Raw genomic sequence first — 7,324 nt, 5'->3', positions numbered from 1 at the left:
AGATTTTGGGGTCCCCCCGTACCCGGGAGATTTGGGGGTCCCCCTCACCTGGGAGATTTGGGGGTTCCCCCTACCTGGGAGATTTGGGGGTCCCCCATACCTGGGAGATTTGGGGATCCCCCATACCCAGGAGATTTGGGGGTTCCCCATACCCAGGAGATTTGGGGGTTCCCCCCACCTGGGAGATTTGGGGGTTCAGTAAGCGGTGTGTCAGTTAGCGGTGTGTCAGTTAGCAGTGTGTCAGTTAGCAGTGTGTCAGTTAGCAGTGTGTCAGTTAGCAGGTTGTCAGTTAGCAGGGTGTCAGTTAGCAGTGTGTCAGTTAGCAGTGTGTCAGTTAGCGGTGAGTCAGTAAGCAGTGTGTCAGTTAGCAGTGTGTCAGTTAGCAGTGTGTCAGTTAGCATTGTGTCAGTTAGCGGTGTGTCAGTTAGCGGTGTGTCAGTTAGCAGTGTGTCAGTTAGCAGTGTGTCAGTTAGCAGTGTGTCAGTTAGCAGTGTGTCAGTTAGCGGTGTGTCAGTTAGCAGTGTGTCAGTAAGCAGTGTGTCAGTAAGCAGTGTGTCAGTAAGCAGTGTGTCAGTTAGCAGTGTGTCAGTTAGCAGTGTGTCAGTTAGCGATGTGTCAGTTAGCAGTGTGTCAGTTAGCAGGTTGTCAGTTAGCAGGTTGTCAGTTAACAGTGTGCTGTCATTTCCCCTGGTATGTAGATTGTATAATGAGGATTCCTGTGGTTGAGTCACACACACTGTCACTGCCTCTCGCTCTCTCTGCTCTCACACATGGCCCCCAGCAGCAGCCAATCAGCGCTCTCCTCCCATACACTCGGTGACCTGGCCTCTCACGCCCCCCCTGCTTTGGCTGATGCAATAATGTTGCAATGTATTGCGTGTCACCGCTCTCTCCCTCCGAGAGGAAATAATCCCTTCATATTCCCTAAACTAAAAGAAAAGCAAACCCTGGAAGGGAAGGAATTGTGCAGCACAAGTCAGAGAGAAGTGAAGTACAACAAAGTGTGGTTCCCCCATCAGATGGCGGTGGTGTTATTTTACCTGTCATACAGGTGAGAGGGTGGAGGAGGCGTGCGAATGGCGGAAGGATCCTCCTCCCGGGGTGATGTAACCTCAGGGATTACACTATAGAAGTGGAGCCTCTGCACATCTCCAACCATATCCTTCCAGCAGCTCCATCCGTGCAAACCTTCATCCCGTACATGAGTCACCATGGCCTTCTAGATCTGCACCATCCCCCGACAAGTGTGCCGCTGCACTTGTGCCGCCATCTGCAAACAAACGCAAACATGGCGTAAGTATAATTCTACATTCACCTACAATACAACAAATATAATTCTACATTCACCTACAATACAACAAATATAATTCTACATTCACCTACAATACAATGAGTATAATTCTACATTCACCTACAATACAATGAGTATAATTCTACATTCACCTACAATACAATGAGTATAATTCTACATTCACCAATACAACAAATATAATTCTACATTCACCAATACATGATACAAGTATAATTCTACATTCACCAATACAACAAATATAATTCTACATTCACCAATACATGATACAAGTATAATTCTACATTCACCAAAACAACAAATATAATTCTACATTCATTACATGATACAAAGCGTGTTCTCTTACAGCGTGTGAATGTCAGCTCACTGCCAAGCCAACCTGTGCCGGAGTTTTGGCAGAGCCAAATTCATGGTTCATGGCCACACCTTTCCCCCATCACCCTCCACACTTCCCTTCCACATTTTCCCACAACAGTTACTCATTGCAACTCACAATAACCGCACCGGGTTTAAAGTGAACCTTTACCTTACACAGCATTAAAAACACACACAAAAAAATAAATAAAAATAAAAAAATAAAAGTAAAAAAATCAGGTCTTAGGCTGAGAAAAAAAATATTATATGATTGGCTGTTATGATTTAAAGGACCTTCTATACTTTACCTTGTGTGGGGAAAAAAGTGTTTTTTGTTTTTTTTGTTTGCATTGTACAGAGTTATTGTTTGTGTCCTATGGCATTGTATACAGGAGTGTGGGCTTTTCATCTTCTAGAATACAGTGATAATTGTTCTGCTTGTTATATATTTTTATCATATATATATATATATATATATATATATATATATATATATAAAATGATTACTAAATATATATTTATTGTATTATGATTAAAAATATATATTATAAAATATTAAAAATAAAATTAAATATACTGTATGATATGGTTATTAAACATATATTTTATTAAATTTTATAATATATATTATAAAATATTATTGTATTAATTATTAAGATTATTAAATATAAAAATAAAATAGCACTATATATACACATATATCTAATTTGTTATTGTATATATTTATTTTATTATTATTATGACTAAGAATAATAAAAAAAAATATATATATTTTAGTATTTCATTTTAGAATATATATATATATATATATATATATATTTAATAAATTAAATTAAAATTAAAATTAAATATTTGTGTACAAATGTATGTATGCATGTATGTGTGTGTTATTTTTATTATTTTTTTATATCCATTTTATATTTTAAATATATATATATATTATAAAATATAATAATTCATATATTAAATATGTAAATATATTTCTATATATATATATATATATATATATATATATATATATATATATATATATATGATTATTATTAATATATATGTATGTATATATATATATATATATATATATATATATATATATATATATATATATATATATATATATATATACATATATATATATATATAATAATAAAATAAATTGTGAGTGTGTGTATATATATAAATATTTTAATATTTAATATATATTATAAAATATTAAAAATAATATATATATATATATATATATATATATATATATACACATATACACACACACTGTATATTATTGTTTATATATATATATATATATATATACACAGATTTTATTATTATTATTAATATGACTAAAAATATATTATTTTATTATTAAAAAATATTTACTTTATAGATATATTTTAGTATATATTATATATATGTGTGTGTGTGTGTGTGTGTCATTTTTATTATTCTTTTTTAAATCTATTTTATATTTATATATATATATATATATATATATATATATATATATATATATATATATATATATATTATAAAATATAATATTTCATATTCTAGTATTAAATATGTAAATATATTTATTTGAATGATTATTATTAATACTATATATAATATATATTCTAAAATATAATAATAATAGTAACTATATATATATATATATATATATATATATATATATATATATATATAATCTTGTATTTTATTAATAAATATATACATCTAAATTTATATAAATATAAAAATGTAACAAGATAAAAATAAGCTTTTATACACTCTTTTATTCTTTTGCTTATGTAACATATTGTTGCCTTTTTAATTATATCATTTCATGCTTATTTTACACTGTTTTATAATGTCACGTCGGGGTATAATGTTACTGATAAACAGAGTTTTGGTGCTGACATAATCCTGGTACATGGATTTGGCACAGGTTAGCCAGGTGTGAGCTGGCGCAGGGGGTGGGGATTACCTGTGCCCAAGTGCCAGTTATAAACGATCTGTTACCAACAATCTCAGATGATGATCCTCCACCCCCCCCTCCCTTTACCCCCCACCCTTGGGAGCAATAGTTATGGTTTGCTTTCCAAGAGGTTCCGCAGCAGCTGCAGCTATGCAATTTGTTTCAGTATGTCAGGCTCATTTTATTGAACTGTAACATTGGCTGTGTCCCTCTTATACACAATAACTTTACTGAAGGGCTATAGAGTTTTGTCACACGCTCAGCAGGGTCACAAGGGTTGCACAGCCGGTGAAACAATGTAGGCTTTTATGGATTTTTATGTCAGTTGCAGAGCTGATAATTATCCAACATGGCTGCTCTAAAAGTGAATTAGGGATCACATTGTAACATTACTCCAGACATTGACAGAAGGGTGTCACCTTATATAATTAGAGTCCTGTTATTTATTTTTTATTTTTTTGTGATTTTTTTATTTTTTTTTTCTTAGTGACAGGTTAACTTTAAGAGACAGTTCTAGACACTGTAGTAAATCTGACATTTATGTGACTTTGCTGCCCAGCACATTGTAATGTACTAAAATGGGAGCTGCTCAGACGGGATGTTATTTTTTTTTAAATGTATTTATTTATTTTTTAAATATAAAAAAAAAAATATATATATATATATATATATATATATATAAATATTATTATACAGGATTTATATAGGGCCAACAATTTGCACAGCACTTTAAAACATGAGGGCAGACAGTACATATATAAATAATCTTTTGTAGTAATAATTCCTTAAAATGCAGATATATTGATCTGTGAAAGTGATCAGTGATCCTTTAACCACTTCCAGACCGCCTGCCGCATATATACTGTGGCAGGGCCACCCGGCTGTGCAAAATCGCGTATCTGTACGTGATTTTGTGCACGAGATCTGGGGCACCTGCTCGTGTCGCCGCAGCTCCGTTCCCGCTGGCAGGAGCCAATCAGTGGCTCCAGCGGCCGCAATGGGCGCCGGGACCCACCCATCGTTCCGCGGAGAGGCAGAACGGCGGCCTTTTAGAAAAAAATGGAGATCTTGTGTTTCTGCTAAGCAGAAACACTGGTTTCTCCCCCCCCCCCAGTTAGGCCACCCCCCCCCCACAGTTAGAAAGCACTCCCTAACAGCACACCTAATCCTTTGATTGCCCCAGATTTTAACCTCTTCCCTGCCAGTGTTATTTATACAGTGACAGTGCACTTTTTTTTTTTAGCACTAATCACTGTATTGATGTCACTTAGTGTCAGATTCATCTATGGCAATGTTGCAGTCTCGCTAAAAATTGCTGATCGCCACCATTAATGGTAAAAACAATAAATAAAAATACATAAAAATATCCCATAGTTTGTAAACGCGATAACTTTTGTGCAAACCAATCAATATACACTTATTGGGATTTTTTTTTTTTTTTACCAAAAATATGTAACAAAATACAAATTGGCCTAAAGTGAAAAAAGACATTTTATTTATTTATTTATTTTAATTGGATATGCTTTAAAGCAGAAATTAAAAAATACATATTTTTTTTACCAAAAATATGCAGCAGAATACATATTGGCCTAAATTGATGAAGAAATTTAATTTTTTTTTTTTTATATGCTTTAAAGCAGAAATTAAAAAAAAAATATATATTTTACCACAAATATGCAGCAGAATACATATTGGCCTAAATTGATGAAGAAATTTGATTTTTATTTATTTTATTGGACATGCTTTAAAGCAGAAATTAAAAAATATTTTTTTTACCAAAAATATGAAGCAACAGAATACATATTTGCCTAAATTGATGAAGAAATTAGATTTTTTTAATTTTTTTTTTTTAAATTGGATTTATTTTAAAGCAGAAAGTAAAAAATATGGTATTTTTTTTTTTCGAAAAATTTTCGGTCTTTTGTTTATAGCGCAAAAAATAAAAACTGCAGAGGTGATCAAATACCACCACAAAAAAAGCTCTATTTGTGGGGGGGGGGGGGGGGGAGAAGATATCAATTTTATTTGGGTACAGCGTCAATTGAAAGTTAAAACAATGCAGTGCCATATTGCAAGAAAATGGCCTGGTCATGAAGGGGGCGGGGGGGGGGGAAGACCTTCTGGAGCTGAAGGGTAAATAAAATAAAATAAAATAAAAAAATAAATAGATAAAGAATAAAATAAAGCGGCTGTAGGTTCGGAGTCCCTTTTTTAAAGGCACGTTTGGCTGGACTCATAAAATCATACTAAACCCGTCCTGTTATAAAATAAGGAAAGTATTGAAATATTGACATGAAACATGAACAGATGTCTTTATAAAGTTCTAAAAAGTAAATAGATAAAGAATAAAATAAAGCGGCTGTAGGTTCGGAGTCCCTTTTTTAAAGGCACGTTTGGCTGGACTCATAAAATCATACTAAACCCGTCCTGTTATAAAATAAGGAAAGTATTGAAATATTGACATGAAACATGAACAGATGTCTTTATAAAGTTCTAAAAAGTAAATAGATAAAGAATAAAATAAAGCGGCTGTAGGTTCGGAGTCCCTTTTTTAAAGGCACGTTTGGCTGGACTCATAAAATCATACTAAACCCGTCCTGTTATAAAATAAGGAAAGTATTGAAATATTGACATGAAACATGAACAGATGTCTTTATAAAGTTCTAAAAAGTAACAACAAAAAACAGACAATCTGGTCTCGTGTTGTAAAATCAGGATCAGTCTTTTCGCTCTCTCCCCCTCCCTCCCCCTCCCTCCGCCATCTGCATGGTACATCCCTGGGGTTTAATTTACACTTGTTTTTCTGACTTGGGTCGATCCCTCGGGGGGGAGTATGATCAATACGTACAGTGAACGCAAAACACTACTAATATGTTATGAAAAAGGAACAAAAAAAAAAAAAGTACAAGCGATAAAAACGCCTGTAACTGAAGAGGACGCAGTTCTGGGTTCTTCCATTCCAAGGATAGATTTGGATCCCAAGGATGGAAGTACACCAGACATTTAACCACTTTAAGACCAAGCCTATTTCTGACACTTATTTTTTACAAGTTAAAATTAGTATTTTTTTACTAGAAAAAAATTATTGAGCAAAGACCCTAGAGAATAAAATGGCGGCCATTGCATCATTTTTATGCCACATAGTATTTTTGGGGAAAAAATACACTTCACTGAATTAAAAAAAAAACTAAATAGTAAAGTTTATAGAATGTGAAAGATGATCTTACGCCGAGTAAATAGATACCCAACACGCTTTAAAATTGCGCGCACTCGTGGAATGGCGACAAACTGCGGTACTCAAAAATCTCCATAGGCGATGCTTTAAACATTTTTAACGGTTACCAGTTTAGAGTTACAGCGAATGTCCTTTGCTGTAATTATTTCTCTCGCTCTGACGATCGCGGTGATACCTCACATGTGTGATTTGCACAATGTTTACATTTGTGGGTGCAACTTGCGTATGCGTCTTTCTTTGACGCGCAAGCTCGGAGGGATATGGCGCTTTAACATTTTCTTTTTTTATTATTTTTACACTGTGACTTAAAAAAAAAAAATAATTCTCATAACTTTTATTGCTGTCACAAGAAATGTAAACATCCCTTGTGACAGTAATAGGCAGTGACAGGTACTCTTTATGGAGGGATTGGGGGGGGGGGAGGGGGGGAATGTGACAGTAACAGGCAGTGACAGGTACTCTTTATGGAGGG

General features: G+C 33.5%; 1 protein-coding gene across 1 annotated transcript in view; it reads left to right on the top strand.

The window, feature by feature from the left end:
- The first annotated feature begins 1,089 nt into the window (after positions 1-1,089).
- Positions 1,090-7,324, top strand: part of ATF5 (activating transcription factor 5) — a 25,812-nt gene continuing 19,577 nt past the window's right edge. The window contains exon 1 of the mRNA XM_082272095.1: positions 1,090-1,293. The gene's annotated coding sequence lies outside the window, so the exon portion shown is untranslated. The remainder of the gene's footprint in view (positions 1,294-7,324) is intronic.

Source organism: Pelophylax lessonae (genome assembly GCF_965119305.1).
Source record: "Pelophylax lessonae genome assembly, chromosome: 11".
Classification (NCBI taxonomy): Eukaryota; Metazoa; Chordata; class Amphibia; order Anura; family Ranidae; genus Pelophylax; species Pelophylax lessonae.
The sequence above is the reverse complement of the archived record's forward strand: the minus strand, read 5'-3'. Positions and strand labels throughout refer to the sequence as shown.